Source organism: Thermobia domestica, chromosome 1 (assembly GCF_964235325.1).
Source record: "Thermobia domestica chromosome 1, izTheDome1.hap1.1, whole genome shotgun sequence".
NCBI lineage: Eukaryota > Metazoa > Arthropoda > Insecta > Zygentoma > Lepismatidae > Thermobia > Thermobia domestica.
In genome coordinates, this window is record NC_137454.1 from 78,031,358 (window position 1) to 78,044,612 (window position 13,255).

Genomic DNA, 13,255 nt, shown 5'->3' on the forward strand with positions numbered 1-13,255 from the left:
GGCGCGCGCTGGGGTTAAAAGGGGCAAGCGATGGTAATGTGTTATAGGTGCAATGGGGATGAGAAAATAAGGGGTTGAAAAGTTAAGGAAAACGTTTAAGTCATAACACGATAAGTTAAAAAGTCTTGTCATATCTTCGGCTTCCGAAAGAAGGGTGTAGATAGCATTTTCTTGGGATAGGACAAGAAATAGTTTATTGTATGTATGTTCTGAGGAATGTAAACTGTCAAACAAGTCGCATGCCAGTATATGCATGTGTGTATACTGCAGTCATTTTAGGTGCATGTTTGTTTCTCAAACAAAGGCAGATTTTTATACTATTTGCTTTTCCTTATGTTTTTGTTTTTCTCTTTTTTTGTTTCTCCCTTTATACTTTCCTATTATTTTTTTTCTCGGGGAACAGAAATCGTGTTAAGTTTACATACCGGGATATACATACATGCATACATACATTTCAGTTTCCTGATTTTTTTTTTTTTTTTCATTTTCTTCCAACCTTGAAATGCCTGTTGAAGGTCAAATGCATGTTATAGAAAAGGATAGAATCAGGGTTAAACACAGATTTCTGGCGTCAGATGATCTTCTACAGCATCTCTCTCACTCTCTTACTCACACACATGCACACACACACAAACATACGCATATGTGCATTCACTGAAATATTTTCCAGTCAAATTACAATGTACTCCATGCAATTATGCTGTTAGCACATTATTGTAAAATGTTGCACCAGTGTAAAGTATCAAACATGTTTGATAGTAAAATAACAATGATTGACTGTTATTTTAACACTAATACATTATTACTTTAGTTCAATTGCTTTTCTCGTATTGCCTTGGCAGTATAATGTGACTTTGCCAACACTATTCTGGACAAAACCTCCCTTCTTTTGTCGTTCACACATTAATAATAATACCCGATTCCTTACTAGCTGAAGCAGTGGCGTACAGTAGCCAAAGAAAGAGTTACTAGGTTTTAATAGTACTTCATGTTACAAGACTTGGAGGAAAATATAATTTTACATATGGAGACATGAATTTAAAAAAAAAACGCACGTATACTGGAGAGTTATGACCTTCAATGTTTGAATCTCCACAACCACCCCTACCTGATGAAATTCTGTGTACGCTACTTAGCTGAAGTATTAAGAAATATAGACGTTTCAATTAAGTAAGACAAATTATTTAGTTAATAGCGTAAGTGACCTCGTTTCTAGTTAAACCACTCTATCAATGAACTTATTGAGAAAAAAACGTTAATTCTGTCTTAAAGTTATCACACTCAAGTTACAGAAACATCTATTTTCTCACATGATAAATGGCCTCCTAAAGGTATTTTCTTCTTTTTTTTATCTATTTATGGTTGGTTATTCTAAATTAGTGTGTTTTATAGTTTCATCATAATCTTACAAGAACGGATGACGTAGTTATCACTCATCCCCCCAAAAATTTAGAGCATACCTTGTCTACCTATATCGTTTTTCTCTAAAAATGGCGTCCACGGACCATAGAGCACTATTCTACAGGCCAAAACAAAGCAAAAATGTTATATGATGAAATCCTCTCCGGGGCGTCAATCAGCCGCTATGGGGAATCAAAATTCCTCAATGTGGCAACGTCGCAGACTAACTTGGAGCCATCATTAGCATTACTCTACGAATACAACAAGCAGATAAATCGATTGCTACCCTAATAAGTAATGCTAATGTCAATCACTATCGACTTTAGGTGCCATCTGGAAAGAATCGATATACCTATATGATAGATCGGTAGATCTAATGTATGGTTCTTTATTTGTGACATTGCCACAGAGTGCAATTTGTGTCTCCAGACGAGGACTCAAAAGGTATACAAATATACATACAGAACCGATTGTTAAAGGATTAGAATAACACTGAATTTATGTTTTTATATGTATTTCGTGCCGCAAGCTACTTTCGATTTTTTTTTTAAAAAAAATGCCCCTGTCCAATAGCAGTAAATTTTGTTTTTAAAAAAGTTGATAAACGTTGCTGTACCTTTTTCTTAATGCTTAAGAAACAGGGCTTGAAATAGGTTAACGATTGGGGATTAATTCAAAAATTCAACCCCAATACTTTCACTTAAATGGCATAATTAACATTTAATACTAATTCCTAACATTTTTTTCTTCAGTTCGCGACTTGTATTATACGAGGAGAAAGATTTGATTTAAATTTTAAAAAAATCGATTTAAATAAAAAAAAAGATTTTAAAAAATCATGACTTTTTTGCACCCTGCTTAAGACCCAGAAATAATGTGCCGAAAGTATATCTTGAAGGACGACGCAATATGGAATACTATAAGTTTAAATAAATAAAATTCCTTTCACATTTAACGCAATAGATGTTGTTGTGTGTCGTAAAAAACTGCACGTGACGTAGATATGTGGAAATGTTCCCAAATATTTAGCTGATAAACAAAAATAATTGAAATGTGTAAAATATGTTTGAAACTCTTTTCGTGTTTACAAAAATCCAAAACAAAATTTTAATTTTTTAGTCTACTTACCATAATACACAAATTTAATACAAAATAGAGGTAATTTGTTAGGATTCAACAAATATATACCGTACATTGATAATCTTGAGGAAAGTAGTAGGAGATTGGAGACAAACTTCTCTGGGTAAGATTTTGTTTGTAGTTTCAAGAATAACGACATTCTTTTATAGATTATGAATGTGGATGTGGATCTTGTACAACAATATTTTAGCTCATGATCAATATTTTAGTACAATATCAAGAATACAATATTTTAATAAATAACAAAAAAAATTATAACTAATGCAGTGACGTTTACATTTCGTTGTGGTAAAGTACTTATTTAGAAGTGTGGTCAGTTTTTCTGTTTATCAATTTTTGCAATCTGCTTAATTTAAATTTGTAGAGAATCAAACCTGAATATAAATTCTGACTACCCATCCCAAATACTTTTATCCAATCAGAAGAAATCTACCTTAACGAATATAAGAAAAGCAATTTTTAACATTATTATTTCTTCATAAACAGGGTGATCATTATCGTTAAATTTGCTTCTTGGAAATCACTGTGACCAACCAATAAAAATATTTCGTACTAACCTATGCAGAAAAAAGTACTAGATCTGGGGATAAAGTACTAAAATGTTATCTACTCCCGTTTTACCCTATTTATGACAGTTTACGATATTAATATCTTATTAGAAAGTTTCCGACTGCTCCCTCTCCCCTATGGGTGCGGAGTGACCCCCACATTTTTTAAAGAACCTCCAACTTTAAATTTTTTACAGTCAAAATTCGATAGAAACCGTGCAAACCACTTACACTCCCCCAATTTGGACTTTACACCCCCCAAACTAAAAATCCTGGCGGAATCCCTACTTAATTGTCGTATTACAACTCACTGTTAAACTACTAAAGTAACACAAGTATGACAAAAATAGAGGATAGCGGGAGAAAATAATAAATAGAATAAAATAGGCTTATCATATTGAGAAAATCGAGTTTTAATTCCTTAAAAGCCTACTGCCTAAATGGATCACCAAATATGTAATATTGTTACTGTAATCACTTATTAGTTGGAGGAGACGACCGAGCGGTACCTATGTCCCAGTTCTACTCTTGTAAATACCACTTTTGAAGAAAAAAATATGCAGAAAAAGTTACCATGAACAGTGAAATTTTCGTACATTGCCAAATTTTCTTGAGATTCCTTTTCCCCTCCAAAATGTATTTATGAGGAAAGAAGAGGAGGAGAAAAGTACCAGATTTGTTGGTGAACGTACTAGAAACACTAAAATATTATAAAAAGTACTAGATCTAGTACGAAACTACTAGCAGTGGTCACTGTTGGAAATACTAATCAGAAGTAATCCCAACTTTATTCAACCGAAAATTGGTTAAGTTATGTTAATATTAGTGGTATTTTTCCAGTAAAGTATAAAGAAAGTCTCAGTGTTAGCAGTCACATCTTTATACTAAGAAAACATTTATAAAATCTATCTAGTATAGTTTACAATATACCCTACTACTCTAAAATGATTTATTTTAAAAAAAAAAAAAAAACTGAAACGACCTTTCTCAGCACGAGAAGATAGGTTTATGAAAAGTATTTAAGAAGTATATTTAAACGTCCTTCCCCCACTTAAGAACTTGCATTTGATCAAAGTCCAATTTAAAAAAAATGAAAAAACTCGACCCGAGTGCAATGTTCTAAAATGCAGTTCAGATGATACTACAGCGGTTACTCTTTGCGAAAAACTTACACACACTCTCCCTCCATTTGGGATATAAATTTTAATTAAAATGAAATTGTAAAAACTCACTTCGATACAAGTGCTGAATATGATTCAAAATTTATTTAGAACAATCCAGTAGCTTTCCGGTGATGATGAGTCAAATAGGGGCGTCATTTGAGGAGAGAACATGGGGCAATTTCCCGTTAAGTTTGAGAAAAACACAATTTTATGGCGTTAAAAAGTATTTCATTTGTTACCAACAGTCGTACTTCGGACTTTCTTTGTCCTACGCCGGAGTCGCCCGACCGTACACACCATCCCCTGAAACTTCAGATACCTTAATTTGTAACTACGTAGCATTCTTGTGCAAGGCACCTTCTTTAGCAAATACTTGCCCAGTGCAGCATTTTTTTTTTACATCAGCACCCTCAATTGCTCACTACATGAGTTTGGTGTTCACTGATACTTGACCTACAAGGGAAGAAACAGAGGGATGGGTGGTTTCTTCAAGATGTCGAGGTATTCGAATTTCGTACGAAACTTTGAGCTCACTCAGATGATTTTGATTTGATTTGATTTTTAAATTTAGCGTCTCTTTCAGCAGCGAAGCTATATAAGACGTAGACCTACAGCTTAACGTGGAATCCGAACCACATGAGCTCCCGCCGGGAATTGAACCCGGTTCTTCCACGCGAATGAATTCTATATGTAAGACGCAGAATGAGAAATACAAAAAATATATTGCCCGCAGAAGTACGTGGAGGTATTTGCTAATTTCTAATATAGAAACATGCTGTTGGAGGAAAGATTAATGTCATTAGTTTATTGAATTAAATGCAAACAAGGGCAGAAGTTCAATTTTGTCACTTAAGCCAAGCTAAGATTCTGATATCCCCGCTATTCTATAAATTTTTAATGTAGATTTCAAAGATCCCCCAAAATTTCAAAATTTTCTTTATTTTTATAGTTTAACACACAGAATATGATTTAACGTATATTTTATTTCACATGTGCTGTGAATTTTAACAACAAATATTTTATACAGTTTTATTTTTATTTTTCACATTAATTAATTTCATCAGAGGAATATGCCAACATTTGATGAAACTATACTTTCTTGCGTTCAAGGAAGGTTTATTTCAGTACCTTTTAACTGGTGATTTTTTTTTTTTTAAATGTGGATTTAACTTCATATTTCTTCAACACTTTTTCTCGAATCGATGATTAGTAGCATAAAGTAATAATATAGTATAAGAGGTTTCCGCTGTTCTTTCCCCTGAAACTCGAGACTGTAGCGCCGCCACTCAAGGAAGTTGGGTACTACGAACTACTAAAAGCAAGAACGAATCAAATCATTCAGAGCGCGTGAGTCTGATAGAATTAGCCAATGAAGCACTTAGCTACTGCTAGTAGCAGACGATACAGTTATAGTACTCGCGCCGAGTCGTGAAGCGTGGGCTCTAAACCAATCATAGAAATATTTTGCTTGAGCTCCAATACATCGGAAAAGTTCGGTACAATTCGTGTAGCTGCTTCTCGAGCGCACACTTGCGGAAACGTCAAACAGCTGAAATTCACCAGCAATGTTGCCAAACTTTGAAGACATAGTAAATGAGTATATAAAAAAGTATTTTTAAATTACCAATATTAACACTGCACAACAATAACCACTGTAACAGTTCGTCTAAAATGGTAAGAATAGCACAAATAGTAAAACGAAAATATAACGCAACAAAAAAGAATTAACAAAACGGAACTTGACGTCAATCCGACAACACTGTACTCTCGGGAGATGTCTTCCGTGTAGCACGAGAGAAGACACTGACAAAATTTGATGGGCGGGGGTTGACGCCCGGAACACATCCTCGCGTTCTATTGGGTGGTGAAATCTGTAGGTCTAGGTCAAGCTTCACGACTCGCTGCGAATACTATAGTTACAGCGCTAGCCCGTAGTGTTCCAGAGTCATTTTTGTTGCATTGTGGGAACAATTTGAATTTCCATTAGGAATATTAGGAGTGATTCATCAAGATAATCAGTGATTAGTAAGTATCTAATCATTCAAAAACACAGTGTTTTTGAAGAAAATATATTTTCACTTAGGATAATATTGTTCATACCCTAATTATCTTTGACTCATATCATTATTGTCTTTGGAATGAATCAGACTTTCGAGTGACACCATTTGAATGTGTCACGACACGATTGATTAATCAGAAATTTTATTATTTGTTCATTGTATTTTAAATGAACATAATATTGTATCTCTGAACAGTGGCCCCGCGTAGCATAGTCGCTACCACTCTCGCCTTCGGTGCGAGCGGCCCCGAGTTCGATTCCCGGTGGGGGCACTCGGCTTTTTCAGGCCAGCCACCCTGAATGAGATTTTCCTGGGTTTTCCTCATTCACACCAGGCAAATGCCGGGGTGGTACCTAACTTATAGGTCCCAGGCCGTTTCTTTCCTTCCCCCAATCCATTCTTCATTCCCTTCCCCTGGATTGTGTGCTCGCTGACGGACGTCATCCCTCAAAACGTGAAGGGCTAAATGGTCTTAGATGCCGAAAACCCAGAAATCTAAATTCTAAATCCCAAATATTGTATCTCTGAACAATGTCATAATTGACCTTTAATTACAAATATCGCACGTGCTCTGAAAATACCGATTGCACCAAAATGTTGAACTTTTTCATACCTCATTTTACCTAGTTATAATATAATTATCAATATTTAAAAGCAGTTTATCATGTTTTACTCTATATTACAACGAGATACTTTGTATAAATTGATAATTACTTGTATTTTTGGGCAGAAAGTGCTTCTACATAAGCACTATACCAGATATAATGTTAATTTAAAAATAACAAAAGAAGAATGTTTTCAAAATATATAAGATATATACATTATTGTATATTTAGTTGCTATGTAGTTGTTTATAGATACCTAACAAACATGTACGATTGCAAGACAGTCTGTGTGCATATTCGTTCAAAGAGAATCAACGAATAAAATTGTTTAATACGTATCATCGTTTTGTAATTTCAGTATAAAAGGTGAGAATACTAGTAAATGTAATCACGGAAGATATTTTAAGGTGCGAATAATATACTACCACTAAAAATCTACTTATATTAGTATCCGAACCAGGGTTAACAATTACCTTTGGTGAATCGTTGTAAAAATTTTGGTTTATCTCACCCGGGATTCTTGTAAATTCATATCCCGAAGTAAAGTAAGGGTGAATTTACTTCTGTAATAAGGTTAATGACTACGAACTTGACAAGAGTTAGAAGTGGTAGAATAATCACAAGAAAAATGAACGGTGAGGCAATGGAGAAAGAAACCAGTGACAGTGATAACGGTGAACAAAGTGCAGCACCAGGAATGACATCAGAAGATCGAATCTTACTAGTCTTACAGCGGCAAGAACAAAGCCGAAAGGACGATATGGAAGCCATGAAACAAAATTTGGCTCAGATGTCCAATGAATTAAAGCAGACTTCCAACAAACAATATGAGGAATTAAAGCAGACGATGGAGCAGAAGTCCGAGGAATCCAACAAACAATATGAGGAATTAAGTAGACGACTGGAGCAGAAGTCAGAAGAGACGAAACAATTCATTATCCAGGCGATGAATGACATCACCTCGCAGTTCGACGAAAAGTTAAAAAGAATATCTGAGGATTGCCAGGATAATCATAACCATTTAATCCAAGAAGTCAGTGGTGTAAAAAGGGATTTGGAAGGAATAGAATCTTCTGTACGTCAACAAAAGATCCAGGTCACGGATAATTCCAACAAAATTAATGCCAATACTCAGTTGATAGCTACCTTACAAGAGGAAATTAGAATGCTACAGATTAAGGACAACGTATACCCCAACAACAGGGTTAATGATCGTGTGGAGTTTCCTTGTTCCCAAGAGATGACTTCGCCTCCATCCGTAGCCGATCAACGTGGACCTCACATTATCTCATCTGCAAGCAATACATCCGATGAGGACATTATTTTGGAAGAAATTCATCCGAGGAGTACAGATGGCCGGAAAAGAGATGGTGGAACTACACATCACGCCATAGGTAGGAATTGTCACTCAACAAGAACACGGAATGATAAAAGGAAGGTAAAGTTAAGCGTAAAGATGAGTGAAATACGTGCTATGAGTAAGTTCAGTGGTAAATGTAATGAGAATGCTACTTCTTTCCTAGAAAAATTTCAGGACGAGTGCAATATAATGTGTATAGATAGATCACAATATATGAAACTAATCCCTCATTTATTACTCCCACCATGTTCTTTATGGTTTAAAGCAGTACGAGATCACGTTAGTACGTATGAGGAGTTCAAAGCAGCGCTAATCGCAAATTACGAAAATGACTTTTTGCTTGCAAATAGAGATGCCACGATTAGAAACCAACATTTCAATCCTCGTTTGCACAAATCCGTTGTCGAGTTTGTTGTAAATACATACAACGAATTAAAAGTCGTAAATCCATTGCAATCGGAATCTAGAATCATAGCATCAATTCGAAATTTGCTACCGTTTAAGTTACAACAGATCCTGTTTTCTACACAGTGTATGAGTTTTAACCACTTATTAATGCTTGTTCAATGTTATGAAACTCAATGCCATGCTCTGAATCAACAAGCAGGAGTAGGTAAAAGTAAAAATAATTCAGATCATTTTGTACCTGTTCGGAATCTAAATATCCGTAGTGTGAACGATACGGAACACAACCTAAATCGAGTAAATTCAAGCAATCAGAACGAGCAAAATAGGCAAGGATATGTTGGGAATCAACCTAACCTAACCAATCGTGACAATAATTATGTCAGATCACTCAACCGAAGTAGACACAAAAACAATCGAAATACATGGCGAAATTCTAGAAATGCTACAAATCCTATGTATAGACATAATCGTTGTTCAAGAGATGGCACTTCGTATCAAAATCAGAATCACGACGCAATACATGTACAAAATAGTACGGAACCTAATCATGATTGTGCAGTACAATGTACTTTATTAGAATCATATGCAAGTACAAATTTAAACTGACTCTAGTTAATGAAGTAAGGGTTAAACCCATACCAGCTATAGATTCTTATGAACATTTATTTTTAAGTTTATGTGTTAATATCAATAATGAAAACAATTCTTATGACTTTGATAAACAAGTACTATACTTGATAGGATTAGTTAATGGACTCATAAATATTTTATCACATTTGTTTCAACAAATGATAATTTTCAAACGATTTTAATTCTTTCTTGTTAATATGAAGAATTATAGTTCGATTCATTAAAAGCAAAGGTTATTTATAGTATATTTGGTTTGTGTTGAAACTTAATTGTCAAAGATTATGTTAAGTATAAGGTTCATTATATTAAGCTAATTATCCGACGACTGTCTTCATGCACCATCTTATATGCTACTTGAATAAGATTCTTCTATATTCTGACGCCTAATTAATACAATGCATACTGTAAAATATCATTTAAAGTAATTACTATATAATGCGCCCTTGATCATGGTGACTCATGTTTTAAAATGTAATTGCTTCTTACTATTTTGAATTCGTACCCTTCGTTAATTATATAAATAAGCGACGACGTTTTAATAATAATAAAATATATATATTAATGTAATAAAGGATAAATGATAATGAAATGAAAGATTTATTATAAATATATTTATATGAATGAAAATAAATAATGTTATATATATGCGAGGGTCGATCAAAATGTATAGGACGTAATTATGGAATATTGTTATTATAAACGGACCAGTGGTTCTTAAATATAAAAGTCAAGCTCCCTTGTAACTTTTATATTCAGTCCCATCGTCGGGCGACATTTTATACAACGAGATACTTTGTATAAATTGATAATTACTTGTATTTTTGGGCAGAAAGTGCTTCTACATAAGCACTATACCAGATATAATGTTAATTTAAAAATAACAAAAGAAGAATGTTTTCAAAATATATAAGATATATACATTATTGTATATTTAGTTGCTATGTAGTTGTTTATAGATACCTAACAAACATGTACGATTGCAAGACAGTCTGTGTGCATATTCGTTCAAAGAGAATCAACGAATAAAATTGTTTAATACGTATCATCGTTTTGTAATTTCAGTATAAAAGGTGAGAATACTAGTAAATGTAATCACGGAAGATATTTTAAGGTGCGAATAATATACTACCACTAAAAATCTACTTATATTAGTATCCGAACCAGGGTTAACGATTACCTTTGGTGAATCGTTGTAATATTTAACTCGTAACTTCTTTACAAAAGATGTCTCAATAGTGTCCAACCTATTTAACCCAAGAATCACACAATACAAGTCATAACTGCAAATTCTAGATAATTCTTCACTTCTTCTTCTTCTTTAAAAGAAGACATGTGCATTGAACTATATCAGTTTCTGCAGTAACAACGATCCATAAATGTTTATTATTATTATTATTATTATTACGAGTGCATATCGGGATCCCAGATTTAGGTACTTGCACGTAAACAGTACCTTAAAAAAACTCTACATATTCTAAGCTGTATACAGGGTGTCCTAAAAATAAGTAACTATTTTTTTAGAAAAAGGGAAATGACTAAGATTTATACAAAGTACTGAAGTTTTTAATTTGAAAATTTTTAAATGAACTACATAGTATTAAGCATATAGAGGAGATGGACAAAAAATTGAAAACACTTCGCGAAATGCATTGCTGATTTATCCATTTTTATTGTAGCTAAGTTTTTGTAGATGCTCCTGTCACTTTTTTTGTCCAACTCAACAACCGGCAAAACTTCTTCCACAAATGGTAAGCTTCATCACATAGTTAAAACCCGTTCTGTGCAATTGTTGGTGAATCACGTCAGAGCTAACAGGATTTAAAGACTGCAAATTGCAAGTGCGCGTATGGTGAGTGTATCCGTAACAAAGGCAACAAAAGTGTTTGACATATCGTGAACAGGCAATCATAAAGAAAGTTTTCTTGGGAGGGGTCCAAACTTTGTGAATATCCAATACTACAAAACACTACCTCTTTGTAGTAGTATAATTTCTATACTCGAAATAATGATAAGTAATTGTTAAGTGCTGTCACCTATATTCTCAGAAAAAATAGTACAACTAGAAGGCTTCCTTTTTTTCTTTTTAATAAGAAAAAGAGTAGATGAAATGTAAGATTAAAATCTTTAGAGCTATATCAATCATTTCTCTGTTAAACAGGTATTTATACCATAGATTTGTTAAGAAAGTGTACAAATAAATGTTGAGATAGTGTTCTTTTCGGGGGGTCTGGACTTGACGAACCCCCATGTGGGTGCATCCGTGATCTTGAGTCACAGTATTCAAGATTATCACCGCATAGAGTAGATCTGAAAAAAAGAAATGTATCCACGAAACACCAGCATGGACGGAAATATGTTTCGGATGATAGTGACAGACGAGCATAGGGTATGATTGTGACGCAACAAAAATTACTTTTTGTTTAGGACACACTACATTTGAAAATTTCATGGAAGTACGTACGTTTAATAGTTATAATGCTTTAAATATTTTTCGAACCAAAGAAAATCATTTTTGTAGCAAAATGACTTGGAGAGAGGGGAGGGGAGACGGAGGCTGACAGAGAGTTTTCACATGTAAGCGGCAGCACGTATCGTTATGAGTAGAACAGGTGGGTAGGAAAGTATTTACAATGTTATAAAGTACTGGATTATATTATTAATTACGATAAATAATCTTGACAACAATAAGATCTATTGATTTCAACTGTAATGAATACTGATGCTTGCTTGCTGCAAAGGGTAGTTTTCATTCGTGTGTCGCAGTATGCTTGCAAAGGGTAGTTGATATAAAGTAAATTACATGTTCTTTGTTACAATTTAAAGGACAATACATCTTTCTTTAACTGCAGGTAAATGAATCACAAAACTCAAAGTAGTAAGGCACTGTCCATGAATTTAGAAAAAAAGAAACAATTCTAAAAAAAAATGTAGAAGGAAAGAACCAGAGCCATCTTAATTTCATCCAGGTACTTACCACTAATGTGTTCTAAGGTAAAGACTGGAAGTAATGTTGCCATCTGTAAAGAAGAAAGAATTCGTTAATTTCATAATAATTTGAATAGGAATACTATTATTAGAGTGCTTAACACGAGTACTCTAAATGCTAATATCATAAATCACCTTACTCGAATGCCAATACGTCCCGTTTTGAGGCTCATGTTCCGGTGTCCCGTCGGTTTGCATTTTGTCTCAATTTTAAGTTGTGACAATCTCCTCACTCCTTTTCTGTGTGGTCTATCTTCATTGGCTTAGCGGCAGGTGTAGACAATAAATTGCATTTGCCCCGTTTCGCTATGACCGATAGTCGCCTAGTTACAGCCTTGAAGTGAACACGTGCACAAACTGTTCGTTGGATGCGGCGACAATGAAAGAGTTTAAAGAACACATGTGTGCGTGATATTTTGTTACAAAGTTGGCCAATTATTTCAAAAGACATTTCAATTATTTTTCAATTCATTCGGGATCTCCTCATGCAAAAACGCACGCTAGGGTCGGTCAAAGATCAAGGTGATACTGGTTGTGTTTTGTGATTGGAACGACATTGTCCATCATGAATTTGTATCACGTGATCACATGGTAGACAAATGATTGTACAAGGACATTTTAGCACGATTGAGGAATTCAGGAAGAAGCCTGAATTGTGGGGAAATCAGCCTTGGATGGTAACGTTACACCAAGCCGGATAGGTACTGATTGCCACGGGTGCTGACTGCCACAGTCAATTATTGGTGCTGACTGCCACGACTGTCGCTGATTGCAAATATGAAGGTGCTGACTGCCACGACGGCGTGCTGACTGCCACAAGCCTGGGAGAAACTGTATTTGGAAAGAGAGGAATTAATCCCTCATACTAAATTTATGATTATTAATTAATTTAGTAGGGATTAATTTAGTAATCATCACAGCAAATCTGTGGCATCCTATAAGTTACAAAGTTGCT

The 13,255-nt window shown here is 34.4% G+C and overlaps 1 long non-coding RNA gene across 1 annotated transcript in view; it reads right to left on the bottom strand.

The window, feature by feature from the left end:
- The window catches only part of LOC145686758 (uncharacterized), a 486,291-nt gene extending 473,959 nt beyond the window's left edge, over window positions 1-12,332 (bottom strand). The window contains exon 1 of the long non-coding RNA XR_014131648.1: window positions 12,290-12,332. This is a non-coding gene — a long non-coding RNA (uncharacterized LOC145686758). The remainder of the gene's footprint in view (window positions 1-12,289) is intronic.
- Window positions 12,333-13,255: the final 923 nt, after the last annotated feature.